The 14541-nt window shown below is 40.2% G+C and overlaps 1 protein-coding gene across 2 annotated transcripts in view; it reads right to left on the bottom strand.

The window, feature by feature from the left end:
• Window positions 1–14541, bottom strand: part of escl — a 393433-nt gene that overhangs the window by 233523 nt on the left and 145369 nt on the right. The window lies entirely within an intron of this gene.

The raw sequence follows: 14541 nt of genomic DNA, 5'->3' as shown, positions 1-14541 counted from the left end.
GGAAGAGATGGGGAAAAACATCATCAGTAATCATTACATAGGGCACGTCACACTCAGTTTCAGGAAATTTGCGTGGGGGAGGAAGTTCAATGTTTAATTATGGACTGACGCAAACAAGGTGCTGTTTCGGTAGCCACCTCCTTCCCTTGCTCATCCATTGGTCCCAATATGAATGTATATGAATTTATAATGGGCATCCACCAGACCACGCAAAACAAAGCTGTTAGTACCCTCATAATGATAATAGTGAGAACCACTTGATCTAGGAACTGCAAAGTGTACGTGCTTCCCATCCAGTGTACCGAAACAATTAGGGAAATGCCTTTTCTTTACAAATTCATGTGCTATGTCAAGCCATCCAATCACAGTATCTGGAAACTGAAGAATTTTTTGTTTATTTTAAAGGTGACCGTTTAATTTGATGACAATGGGATGCTGACTGTATATGAAGAAGAAAATACTGACAGTCATTTGCATCATAGCCTGTAGCAAGTACATCAGGTAGCTTATATATGTTTATAGAAATATCAAAAACCAATATTTTAAGCAATTTGTTGAGGCAATTAAAATACACTGTAGCTAATTGAGTTCAAAACGAAAATTGACAATCTTCTGATGATAATGTTTCCTTCTTGACTGTCTAGGAAGTTAATGGTTTCCAGAACTTATTCACGATATACTGTATTAGGGTAATAATATTATGCAGTGACTTTCAATCAGAAACATGCAAATTATTTATGCAGTCACTGTGAATTAGTGGTTCATGGTGTGGGTTACTGTAGTCACATCCTAGTTCGTGAACCATGGGCAACGGCTGAGTGGCCTAGTAAGTGGTCCTGAGAGTCGGGATACCAGTTGCTATGCAATGGGAGTGAGCATCTCAGACATATAAGTCGTGGCCCTCCTTGTGCTCAGGTGGCTAGGACTATACAATCCACCGGTGGTCCATAACACGTTAGAGGAGAGATCCTCACTTGGACTATGTGTAAGTAGGGTAGCATCCTGCTTCATGAATTTACCTAGCTCAGAATATTTTAAGCCAGCCTTGGACCTATGGGAGTAACGGAGTCCCACTCCCATTTGACAGGAGAGGGACACCTTGGAAACAACTTGGCGAATGAAATGGAATTTGATGGGGAGCTATCAATATTAATGGGGTTTACAGAAGAAAGAAAGCAGAACCTGCTGAGTAAACAAAGACGATGCATCTGGATGTGCTAGGAGTAAGTGATATAAGGGTAAGGGGAGATAATGAGGAAGAGATAGGAGATTATAAAGTGTACTTGACGGGTGTTAGAAAGGGAAGGGCAGAGTATGGGGTAGGGCTCTTTATCAGGAATACCATTGCACGCAACATAATTTCTATTAGGCACGTAAATAAGCAAATGATGCGGGTAGATTTGGCAGTTGGAGGAATTAGGACGAGAATTGTGCCTGTGTATTCACCATGTGAGGGTGCAGATGAGGATGAAGTTGACAAGTTTTATGAAGCACTGAGTGACATCGTGGTCAAGGTCAACAGCAAGGATAGGATAGTGCCAATGGGCGATTTCAATGCGAGACTTGGAAATAAAACTGAAGGACACAAAAGGGTGATCGGTAAATGTGGGGAAGATATTGAAGCTAATGTGCATGGGAAGTGCTTGCTGGACTTCTGTGCTAGAGTGAGTTTAGCAGTTATGAATACATTCTTCAAGCATAAGGCTATTCACCGCTACACATGGGAGGCTAGGGGTATCAGACCCATAATAGACTATACCTTAACTGACTTCGAATTCAGGAAATCTGTTAGGAATGTACGAATTATCCAGGGGTTTTTTGATGATACAGACCACTATCTAATCTGTAGTGAATTAAGTATCTCTAGGCCTAGGATAGAGAAAGTGAAATCTGTCTACAAACCAATTAGGGGAGAAAATCTCCAGGATGAGGAAATGAGACAGAAGTACAAGGATATGATTAGTGCGAAGTTTCGAGCAGTAGACAGTAAGCAGGTCCAGGATATAGAAAGAGAATGCGTGGCATACAGAGATGCTGTATTAGAAACAGCAAGGGAATGCCTAGAAACAACTGTGTGTAAAGATGTGAAAATGCGGAACATCTTGGTGGAATGATGAAGTGAGAGCAGCTTGTGAATGTAAAAAGAAGGCTTGGGGGCGATGACCTAGATGTTAGGCCCCTTTAGAAAACAAGCATCATCATCAGCAAAAGAAGGTCTATCAGAAATGGCTCCAAACAAGGGCTGAGGCAGACAGGGAACTGTACGTAGATGAAAGAAACAGAGCAAAACAAATAGTTGTTGAATCCAAAAAGAAGTCGTGGGAAGATTTTGGTAATAACCTGGAAAGGCTAGGTCAAGCAGCAGGGAAACCTTTCTGGACAGTAATAAAGAATCTTAGGAAGGGAGGGAAAAAGGAAATGAACAGTGTTTTGAGTAAATCAGGTGAACTCATAATAGATCCCAGGGAATCACTGGAGAGGTGGAGGGAATATTTTGAACATCTTCTCAACGTAAAAGGAAATTTTCCTGGTGTTGTTGCGAACAAATGGTGGAAAATGATGTTGGTGAAATTACGCTTGAAGAAGTGGAAAGGATGGTAAATAAACTCCACTGTCATAAAGCAGCAGGAATAGATGAAATTAGACCTGAAATGGTGAAGTATAGTGGGATGGCAGGGATGAAATGGCTTCATAGAGTAGTAAGATTAGCATGGAGTGTTGGTAAGGTACCTTCAGATTGGACAAAAGCAGTAATTGCACCTATCTATAAGCAAGGGAACAGGAAGGATTGCAACAACTATCAAGGTATCTCATTCATTAGTATACCAGGCAAGGTATTCACCGGCATCTTGGAAGGGAGGGTGCCATCAGTAGTTGAGAGGAAGTTAGATGAAAACCAGTGTGGTTTCAGACCACAGAGGGGCTGTCAGGATCAGATTTTCGGAATACGGCAGGTACATAGAAGTCCGTTATAGCGAGAATTCATATCAGCGAAAATTTACTCTCTATAACGGATTGTCGGTATATCCGACTTTTTTATAAAAGTCGGAAAACCCTCATGCACATTAAAATCGGTATGAAACAGCAATCAGTTTGTTATAAACTTGCGTTTCTGCAGATGATATCCACATTACGGCTTACCTGTTTGTTCTTTTTCATAATGCGATACTACATGAAAGTGTATGTTTAATTTCATTCTGGAATACACATAGAACCGCATTTCTCTGAATCCAAGATGAACCCCGCTTTTTCCTTCAAAAAATTTAAATCCAGCTCAAAAAGAACTTTGTAAACTCATAAGAATGCCTTGTTGTACATTAGGCCTACGCATTTTTAGACCCTATCTAGATGCTGAACACTGACTTTCGTCATGCCGTATTTTTTTTTTTTTGCGGCTGCACAATTATTCTTTATTTCCGCGGGTTTAAGGGCCAAAGAGAACCTGTTGAAAATTTTGTGGCAATACCTATTCCATGCGTCTCTATAATACAATGATCCATCAGGAAATTATTCTTGCTGTCTTCAAAACTGTTACTTTTATGCAGCGTCAGATATAACCGGCTAACGCTACACGCATGTCTCGCTTGCCGGGTTCAGCCAAATTCAGCGGCTAGCGATGTATAGGCCTAATCCCGGACGTTGAAAGTAAACGAACAAGTTTATTGCACCACGGTATGGTCATTCCGCCCTTGCGTTTTTCGCGCACATACCTCACAATTTCATCTTCGACTTCTTTAAAGCTTCCTTGTTGTGGACCACTAAATGCATTTTTTGTACAGTATGCATTTTCTTCGCTCTTTGCCTTCACGCTAACGCCAAATATTGGCGTTAGTTAGGCCTATGCCGTATTTTCTTGCGGCTGCACAATTATTCTACATTTCCGAGTGCTTAATAACCATTAACTTAAAAAATTGGCATCATAATATCGACTAGATATTTCTCTGAATCCAAGACTTTTTTCTCAGAATCTCATGCGAAAACTCAAGGGTTGTTGCATTCGTGGCCTAACAGTAAGTTAATGGATACCACTGGCAACTAACGCGGTAACCACGCTGCTTCTTTTCATACGCGCACAGAACTCATTGACAATAAACGACCGCCTCTTTACTATACATCGCTAGCCGCGACAACCGGTTGTAAAGTTCCTGTGTTGAAAATTTGCCGGCAATACCTTTTCCATGTACCTTTACAATACGACTATCCATCACGAAAATATTCCTCCTGTCTATAAAACTTAATTTTACTAAGCGTCAAGTGCAAAAGACAATTGGGCTTCAGTGAGAATTGATGGTAGAATGAGTTCTTGGTTCAGGGTACTTACAGGTGTTAGACAAGGCTGTAATCTTTCACCTCTGCTGTTCGTAATTTACATGGATCATCTGCTGAAAGATATAAAATGGCAGAGAGAGATTCAGTTAGGTGGAAATGTAGTAAGCAGTCTGGCCTATGCTGACTTGGTCTTAATGGCAGATTGTGCCGAAAGCCTGCAGTCTAATATCTTGGAACTAAAAAATAGGTGCAATGAATATGGTATGAAAATTAGCCTTTTGAGGACTAAATTGATGTAAGCAGGTAAGAAATTCAACAGAACTGAATGTCAGATTAGTGATACAAAGTTAGAAGAGGTCGATAATTTCAAGTAGTTAGGTTGTGTGTTTTCCCAGGATGGTGATATAGTAAGTGAGATTGAATCAAGGTGTAGCAAAGCTAATGTAGTGACCTTGTAGTTGCATTCAGCAGTATTCTGTAAGAAGGAAGTCAGCTCCAAGACAAAACTATCTTTACATCGGTCTGTTTTCAGACCAACTTTGATTTGCGGAAGCCAAAGCTGGGTGGACTCAGGATATCTTATTCATAAGTTAGAAGTAACAGACATGAAAGTAGCGAGAATGATTGTTGGTACAAACATGTGGGAACAATGGCAGGTTGGTACTCAGAATGAGGATATAAAGGCTAATTTAGGAATGAACTTGATGGATGAAGCTGTATGCATAAAACGGCCTCAGTGTTGGGGTTATGTGAGGCGAATGGCGAATAAGTTACATAGGAGAATAATGGACTCTGTTATGGAGGTTAAGAGAGGTAGAGGGAGACCAAGATGACGATGGTTAGACTCAGTTTCTATTTAAGAGGTATAAACTAAATGACGCCACAGCACTAGTTGCAAACAGAGGATTGTGGCGACGTTTAGTAAATTCAGAGAGGCTTGCAGACTGAACGCTGAAAGGCATAATAGTCTATAATGATAATGTATGTATGTATGTATGTATGTATGTATGTATGTATGTGAATTAATTTATTATTATTTCCAGGCACATCATGAAAATTGAACAAGGGGTCGATTGAAGACGATATCCTCCTTCAGGCTTCAAGGGTGCTTCTCTCAGTGTCAAATATCAAATACTGAAGATTCAGACAATGAATTAGGCAAATTTATTGCCTCAGAACTGATAGCCCTTACCGATACAAAAATCAAAATTCTTACTAAGCATAATATTCAAAAAGCAATAATGAATGCTCAGTTGGAAGTTGGAAGTTTGTGTAACTTTCTCCAATGGCCAGAAATCGGAGTGTCACTTGCAGTCTTATTTCAGGAGAAATAGCTTGCCTCATTTTAGTGTCCTGTCAAATAATTTTGGAACCAACAACATCCAGAAGTTTTTTAAAACTGCCTTCCTCCATTCTTAGAAAATTGCTGGTCTTCTAACCTCAACTCATTTTCGACCAAGGACAGCAATCTTCTACCTTCTCTTCTTTTGATCCAATTCCGAGTACAGCATTTCCTGGCATTTCTTTTCTTCCTCTTTACCACTGAACAACATATAACTGCAGCTAAAGCAGCAAGGTTTGCTTTGTATGTTGGAGTCATACTCTCAAACACACTGTAAGTTGAACAGCTGATTCAAGGTTTAAACGTTTATTGATAGATGGCAGCACATACACATCTCATTTCAGAAGTTAGTTCATAGATGCCCATCCTGATGCTTCCAGGGATTTTATAAAATAATTTTACCGTGAGTAACACAACTTGTTTTCACCAAATTTTTATCAAATTAATTGTAAAACAAATTTTACGAAACATTTATCGTGAGAAATAGGCATTACTATTATCATCCAAGCTTAAAGCAATATGGCTTCGTGCCACAAAAATCCACTGAGGATGCTCTTCTTGCAGTGGTTGAATGGATTCAGGATGTATTCTCTGGAAAGAAAATAGGTTTACTGATTTCACTTGATATAACCGGCACCTCTGATAATGCCTGGTGGCCAAAACTTCTTTCTCAGTTGCAGAATAAGCAATGCCCAAAAAACTTATTTCAGCTAATACAAGTTTATTTTTAGCAATAGTAAAGTAAAACTGCAGTCACTTCAAAAAGTATCAATAAAGGATGCTCGCAAGGATCTGCCTGCAGTCCTGGTTTTTGAAATATCCTCTACAATTGAGCTTCTACAGTTGCCCCTTCCGACTGGTTGCAAGGTCGTAGCTTATGCTGATGATGCTCTTCTTTTAATTGAAGCTGATAACACACAGGATTTGGGCAACCGAGCTAGCTGATCCTTAGATATTCTATTTCAGAGGGCACTGAAAATTACCTGCAGTTTAATCCTTTAAAAACCGATGCTATGCTCACCACGAGAAGAAGAAAACTAGAGAAACCAAACGTTATGATGAATGGTCGTAATAAACGTTTGGAAGCTCAGCTATCATACCTGGGTGTCATACTAGACAAATACGTAACTTTTAGAGCACACCTGAACAAACTGCAACTGCAATCAAGGCCTATCCATTGCTTGCAGACCATCTTGAGGTCTTAATTCGAAGGTTCTATGAGTAATTTATTACAAAGCCCACGTTCCACTAATTTTGTACTGTGGTTCAGCTTTTCGAAGTACACTTAAGAAATGCCATGAAGGCATTGGTCGTTTGTGTTGATTTTCAAGATATGGAACAATGCCATGTAGGTATGTAAACGATCGAAGTTTCAGACCCACTGGATTGTTGCTACAGGTCTCCCCACGTGATTGGTTGCGGAGGAATCAACTCCAGTATATGGACTCTGGTGTAGCGTAGTTGACTTGCAGTCTGTCCAGTGAAGTGTTCCCTGTCAAACATGCCTCGAAGACAGAGAAGAGCACGCTATCAACAACTGTCGCCCTTTGAGAGGGCTCGGATAATTGGGCTGTGTGAGGCTGGATTATCGCTAAGGACTGACACTGCACGTGTTGGCCGACAGCCATCTACGGTACGTGTATGGCAGCAGTGGTCAAATGAAGGTACCCACACTCGTAGACCTGGCACAGGCCAAGCGCGACAGACAACTGTGAAAGAGGATCGCTGCATCATTCGGATGGCCCGGATGAAACCCCATGCAACAGCAGCGCAAATTCGAGCAGCTCTGGCACCCCACGTTACACAACAAACAGTCGGTAATCACCTGCGTGCAGCTAGCTTACGAGCCCGTGTCCCTGCAGAAGGTGTTCCATTGACCCCACAACAGCGATGTATAAGGCTGGCCTGGTGTCGAGAAAGATCGACGTGGGTCGACGAATGGCACAGGGTCGTCTTTAGTGATGAATCGCGCTTCTGTCTTGCCCGCAGTGCGCCGACGTACCGGGGAGAGAGGCTGCCCAGATCTTATTGTCGAGAGGCACACAGGGCAAACACCAAGCATTATGGTCTGGGGAGCTATTGGCTTTAATGTGAAATCACAATTAATGCTTGCTGAGGGCACTATGACTGCTCGACAGTACGTTGATAGGGTACTCAATCCAGTGGCTGTCCCTATGATGGTGAACATTGGTAATGGGATGTTTCAGCAGGACAATGCCCAGGTTCACACTGCATGCATCTCCAGAGAAGCTCTCCATGACATCACAACCTTAGAATGGCCCGCCAGATCCCCGGACCTCAGTCCTATTGGGCATGTGTGGGACATGATGGATCGACAACTGGCCAACCGTCCTCAGCCACCCACAACTCTGGAACAACTGACCCGTGCAGTGCAGCAAGCATGGGCCACAATTCCTCAGGAAGCGATCCAGGGCCTTGACTCCATGCCTCGATGAATTCATCAATGTATTGCAGCTCGTAGTGGGCACATCCTGTATTGATTGTTGTCCAAACTTGCGGTCATAGGGACCTGAAAGTGTAATCATCGAATCACAACCGAACACTCGTCCTGCATGTTCAATTGCAGTAATGTAGCACCACTCCTTCTGGGTGTTGCAATTTCCATTTTCTTCAGTGTATTTTGGAAAGGAAATGGACTCAGGTTAAACTGCTACAGATTCACAGATTCACATCTACGGAAGCTGCTCTGGTAATTGCAGGAATTGAGCCATTATTTCTAACTGGAATCGGTATAGCTGAATTGACTCTGTGTAAGAAAAACAAAGTATCACTTCTACCAGTTTTAAACACTGTTGTTGAAAGAAAGTGTCATTTTCTGCAGTCTGGCCATCCTAGCTATTTCAAGAAACTTCTTCGCAACAATTGTTCACATTTTCATGACTATCATCCATACAGACAGCTCGCACATACTTCATACTGATGGAATTCACAAAGTTGGATGTGCCTATGTAGTTTATCATGATGGTGTTGAAATTTTTTCAGCCCAGTATAGGCTTTCAAATAGCTGCTCAGCTTTTCAGACTCAACTCTGGACCAGAAAGAATGCAGTGATGTGGTGTAAAACTAACAACAAAAATGTGAAGATACTCGGTGATTCGCAAGAAGCATTCAGCTCCATTAACAACAAGTACAATATGAATCCAATAGCCGCTAGTATAACACCCGAAGCCAAAGAATGTCCACACATCTGTATGTCTTGCATTCGTGGTCATACAGGATTTGATCGAAATGAAATAGCACATACTTTAGCAAAATTAGTCGCCACATCAAACATCGGAATTACATTTGATGAACCTCCAGTGTGCTACGTTAAACAATTTCTATCGGGACATGGAAGATTTAAATCTTACCTTGAGCGATTCAAAATCCAAATTACAGACGGATATTTATGCTTTTGTGATTTTGCTCAGACAGTGGGTTATCTACTTTTCTCCGGCCCCGTGTTTGGAATATTTGAATACCACCTGAACAGTTGTGATCTTGTATTTTCTAAACCATAGGGTGATATTTTCAAGAAGCCTTGTTGTTATAAGCAATTCTTAACATTCATTCAGCGCATCTGTAACATCTTTTTGAAATATTTTAAGATTATAAACTACAGGCCCTAATGTATTCTTGTGAAATAGGGCTCCATGCTGTACTGGATATTCAATAATAACAATAATAATAATAATAATAATAATAATAATAATAATAATAATAATAATAATAATAATAATCATCATCATCATAATAATAATAATCCTGTCAGAAAGTACTACATAACAAGAATTATAGAAAAGACAATTGCCTATCATTTATGTCTTACACAGTTTTAGTAATAGAATTCACACTTTTGTTGCTAACACCGAGCATTGTTCAATCGAGTTAACTGGAGATGGTTTTCGTCATGATTGCCTTAACCCCTCAGCGCCGACTTCTATACATGGTATAGACCCCCTATTCTTCCGTAGCCGCCGACCTCTATACGTGGTATAGACCCATACATGGTTTCGCATTTACGCCTATAGCGCGAAGAGTTTTGGTGTTATGGATATGCAAATTGTTTTGTTTCCAAGAAGACATTTTCGAGTTTATCAGTGTTCTAAATAAGAATTGAAAATCGTTAAAGTGTAGCTGCTTTTGCAAGGATAAGTATTTGTCAATTATGTCTGAGCACCAATCCCTGCTTTTTTAGTAGTCCATTTGCTTCATTCTTTCCCACAGAATAGAATAAAGAAATGATGATCTGAGAAGTTTGTCTTTTCGTGTGATGTTCTTTGCTCTGATTTTGTATTAAGAGTGCGGTTTATTTATTATATTTGTCTTTATTTCTCAGCTTGTAGTCTTTTCGTAACTCTCCACGAGTGCTCTGTGTAGGCATCAGTTAGTGCTGCGTTCTGTCATACGACACGAGAAGCAGTTGTGCATGGTATATATATCGTTTGAAAGACGATGTATCGACCTTTTAATCTGAAATATGTATCGAGTTGGTTAGATTCGTCATAAATGTTATTCCCCTCATTCAGTTTCGTCCTGCCGCTTTCGGTCCCGCTGCAGCTTCATCAGCTTGTGTGACGCACCGCGCTCAATGGCTAGCTCCTGCTGAGAGTAACGTGCTTGAAATATTGTATAATTCAAATGAAAGTTTAGTCGGAAGTAGTAGTGGCAGTATTAGCAGTAGTGATAATGAAATAGATGATGTGGCTGTGGCCGATGCAGTGGTAAATGATGAGAGTGACGATGAGGAGGAACCAGTACTTGGAAATTTCGTGTAGGAGACTATAGATACGCATACAGGTCAAAGGGAAGTTTTCAACAGTGAATTATGATTCCTAGATTCTCCAATAATATTTAGGCAAGTCACAGGGACAAACATTGAGCAGTTATCTTATCAGTTTCAGCTGATGGAAGGTTTGTTTACGTAGTACAAAATACGCTTCTCGGGAGGGAAACGAAATATTCAAGGCCGGCACGCATCAGATAATACAGTTCCAAGGTTGCAGGAAATACGTTTTATCAGGAAATTAGCACTCAAGAGTGATAAATCCAAACCTCAGAGACGTTGTATCACGTGTTCAAAACACGGTGAAAAGAAGACATCGGTGTACTGCTGCCAGGAGTGTGCCTTGGGTCTCTGTCTCAAAGAGTGCTTCGAACTCTATCACACGGAACTAAATTACTAAGGAAATGTGAAACAATTATGTAATTATCTTCATGTACATAGTTCTACCATAAGGAATTCCAAATTTCGTGAATATTGGGCTACTCTTATACTAGTAGTAACGCTTTAAGTGAATCAATGTATTTCAGTCGCGCGTAGTTGAAATCTCATCTGGCCGCGGGGTAGGAAGCTCTTTAAACGGCTGCGACGCTGAGGGGTTAAAGCAATCATTTTCAACCAGTGTGCCATGGAGCTGTGTATACTTACAAGGAAAATTGACACAAAAAGAATCATTTTTATTTTTATTTTTTTGTTTTTGTGAAATTGTCACATATTTGTATTCTGTATTTTCTTTTGTCACCTACCCTCAACTAAATCAGTGTTTGTGTGAAACCTTGCACACCTTCAGCAGCATTCAGCTGAAGTAACGAACCGCATAGCAGGCTGATCTCAGCGCGTGTAATACAACAAATGCACTTTCAGCTATGTAATATACATAAAATATACACATACGCTTGCGGCTTCCTTGCACTATGGCCTAACACCGCGCTTTTCACTGAGTCCTGAGCCATTTTTGATCCTTGTCTCAGTTCGGTTTCGTCCCGACCTGGGTGTATTGGCCAAAATGGCTCATTACTGCTTCAAGTGGGACAATCCCGTAACTTCTGTGATAGCACGAAAGATGGCAGTCTTGGGGGACATGTGTCCGTTTTAATAAGATATAAGATGGACTCTATGCATCTAGATGCAGCATTTTTAATGTACCGAAACGTTTTTAAATGTTTTAAATGGATTTTCTTCTACCATCAACCGCCTTTCATTGCACGTTGATATTGCTTCAGGAAACGATATCATTTAATAACCTCTTTACTTTATGTTATCTTGGTTGTTGATATCCCTTGTTTACCCCACGGTAAGAATGAAACGTGATTCTCTGCGATTGGTGAGGTTATGTTTATTCTCAATGTTTTGGTCCTCAATTTACTATGTGCGTGTATTCTTTTGCGTCTACCTCCCATCCGTACTGTATGGGCTATTTGTGTCACCGCGAAGCTTCACTCGCTCTGTACGAATCGCAATCTGGATGGGTTTTGATGTGAATACGGGACCTGTTGATCCCATTGATAATTTTATGTTCATGTATACACGTGACTCTCATAATAGGGGAACCACCTTCTACCGATCTTGGTGTCGTATTATTGATGAATTTGAATCCTTGATGGACATTCTGGAACGCTCTTCACTATTACTGTTTGGTTGCCTGACTGTATGTGTGTACGGACGTGAGTATAAATGGCTGGGGTATCAAGAAGGAATATCTTTATTTGAATTAGGTTTGGTTCTTGTTTTTTAATTTTATTTATCCACCTTATTTTTGGTGCATTTTCCTTTCGGCCTTTGCAACTATCTTTGCTTCTTGTATCGTTTCCGGCTGACTTGTTTTATCTTTCTTTCATGCATGCACTGAGCGTACTTTTGGCCCCTTCCATTATTTTAAATCTGCTCCGGGGGTTCTACGAATAATTATTTCCTTTAGTCTGCTCTTTGATGCGTAGGAGTATTGTTTTTCTTTTGGGGTGACGGATTGTTGAACAAAACAGGGGAAGAAGAAGAGATGTGTGATATACAGGAGTGGAGATATGTTGGAAAATTAGACCACCTTTTGATGAATGTGGATTGCGTCGTGTTTGTGAGGGAATAATCTGAATGTAATCGCACACTCATATGCGGTTCATCTGATTGTAAAATAATTTGATTATGAATGACAGTATACCTTCGCAACGACACTGTTGCTACATCTCTGTGAAAGGGAAATTATGTATGTATAATTTTTATGTCGATTGTCCTTCCTTATTTTGAAATTCATTTACCTTCTCCAATTTCTTAATATTTTATTAATTCAATAAACGTTTCCTTGTTATTTCTTGAATTTCTTATTCTGCCGAGAGGCTCACATCCGGCTCGAGGATTGTAGCTTGTGGCCTTTCCCAGTCGCGATCCGGGCCTCAATATTTAGCTTATGATATATTATGCATTGTGTGATAGATCCTATGTGTGCGGGGTGTGGCTCAAATGGTAGCAGTCGCGCGGTTTGACTGGGATATCTCCTTCGAAAGAAATTCGGATGAGGTAGAGCTGGGGATGAAAATGTATTCTGGGTATGTTAAATTACTCCCGATTAACCCCTAATCTCCATGTGTGTTGCTGTCACGTCCTGGTTTTAATTTTGGTTATGCTTACTGAGTTACGTAGTTTCGTTATCCTTTGCGTGCCTACTGCTGCTGAAATTTCATTCTAATCATGGAAAGAGATAATGTCTTGAATATGAGCAGTGAGAGTGAAATTTTTGCTGGAGATATCTCTAACAAAGAGAAAGAAAAGGGTCATGAATTAGATGAAATTAACATGTCTCCTGTATCTGGTAGCGAGTGTGCTAGATATTTTGAAGCGAGCGGTACGATTATCCGTGGTGAAAATGCTCTCGTTGAAAAACACGTGAACTCTGATTCACAAATTACTAGGCCAATTAGTGAACGTATTCCTAATATTAACCTGGTTTTTGACGTCTGTAAATGGAAACTGAATTTTTCTGCGGAAGGTACTAGTTCTAGCATTATTGAGTTCTTAGAACGGGTTGAAGATATTGCCGAATGTAGCTCCTTATCCCCTGATCTGTTCGTACCGCTTATCCCTGGAATGCTGGAAGGGCCAGCGTTGAAATGGTACAGATTGGTAAAAGCGAATATTCAATCCTGGGACAATTTTGCTAGGCAAATAAAACAGAATACCTGCCAACATTTAGAAACCAAAAATAGGAAGATTTTTTAATTCTTGGATTTCTTCACATATATTCCACCACGGTCAAGGTGAAAAAAGGTCAAGGTAAAAGGCATACATATCTAGAGTTACAATGCGAAATGACCATTAAATTTAAAATCTTAAACAACCAAAACATAAAAATGGTTACAAGAAAATGTACCTGATCATTCTCATTTATGACGCTTCAGCAAATAATAATATTTATGTCACACTGACACACGCAATAAAATGCATAATACCATATTTTCTCTCGTAATTAACACACTTTTTTGACGAAAAACACAGGCGAAACCTTCGGATGTGTAAATTATTCAAGGAATTCAGATATTTACAATTCATTTACATTTAGGAGATACATCAAATATAATATAAACACAATTGGTTCAATTGGTTTGCGGTTATCGTCATTTGGCGTAAAATTCCGACGTGAGATTTTTTCTGAAAATTCAAATAGGGTACATCAGGTAAGTTAGACACGTGGGATTGAAGTACCGACACTGGAAAATATTCTTCCCATTACGAGCTGACAATACAACCTGAACTGAAATAAATATGAACTAATAAAAGTACAGTTCATGTAATGTCACAACGATGACATACCGGCTAAAAAGAAAAGCTGTCCAACACGAGAAGGGCCGGGCATCGAAGGAGGGACCCTGCTACATTACCCCATACTGTTCGTATCCAATCTTGTACGAGTGACGTGTCCATCCACCCTTCTTCTTGAATACGAACGTGGATCACTTGCAGAAATTTTGCTTTACACATTGTTTTTCGTTTTAGAACAATGTAAGGTGAAAGCTTTCTGACATCAGCTGTTACAGCAAGCATTGCAGTACATCGTTGTTTTTTGCCTCCGGTAGCGCGTACGATAACACTGTATGTTCCTTACTTATCGATTGTTCGATTTTGCGGCATATGGAAACTGATTGGCGTCTGACCTGCG

Source organism: Anabrus simplex, chromosome 1, assembly GCF_040414725.1.
Source record: "Anabrus simplex isolate iqAnaSimp1 chromosome 1, ASM4041472v1, whole genome shotgun sequence".
Taxonomy (NCBI): Eukaryota; Metazoa; Arthropoda; class Insecta; order Orthoptera; family Tettigoniidae; genus Anabrus; species Anabrus simplex.
The sequence above is the reverse complement of the archived record's forward strand: the minus strand, read 5'-3'. Positions and strand labels throughout refer to the sequence as shown.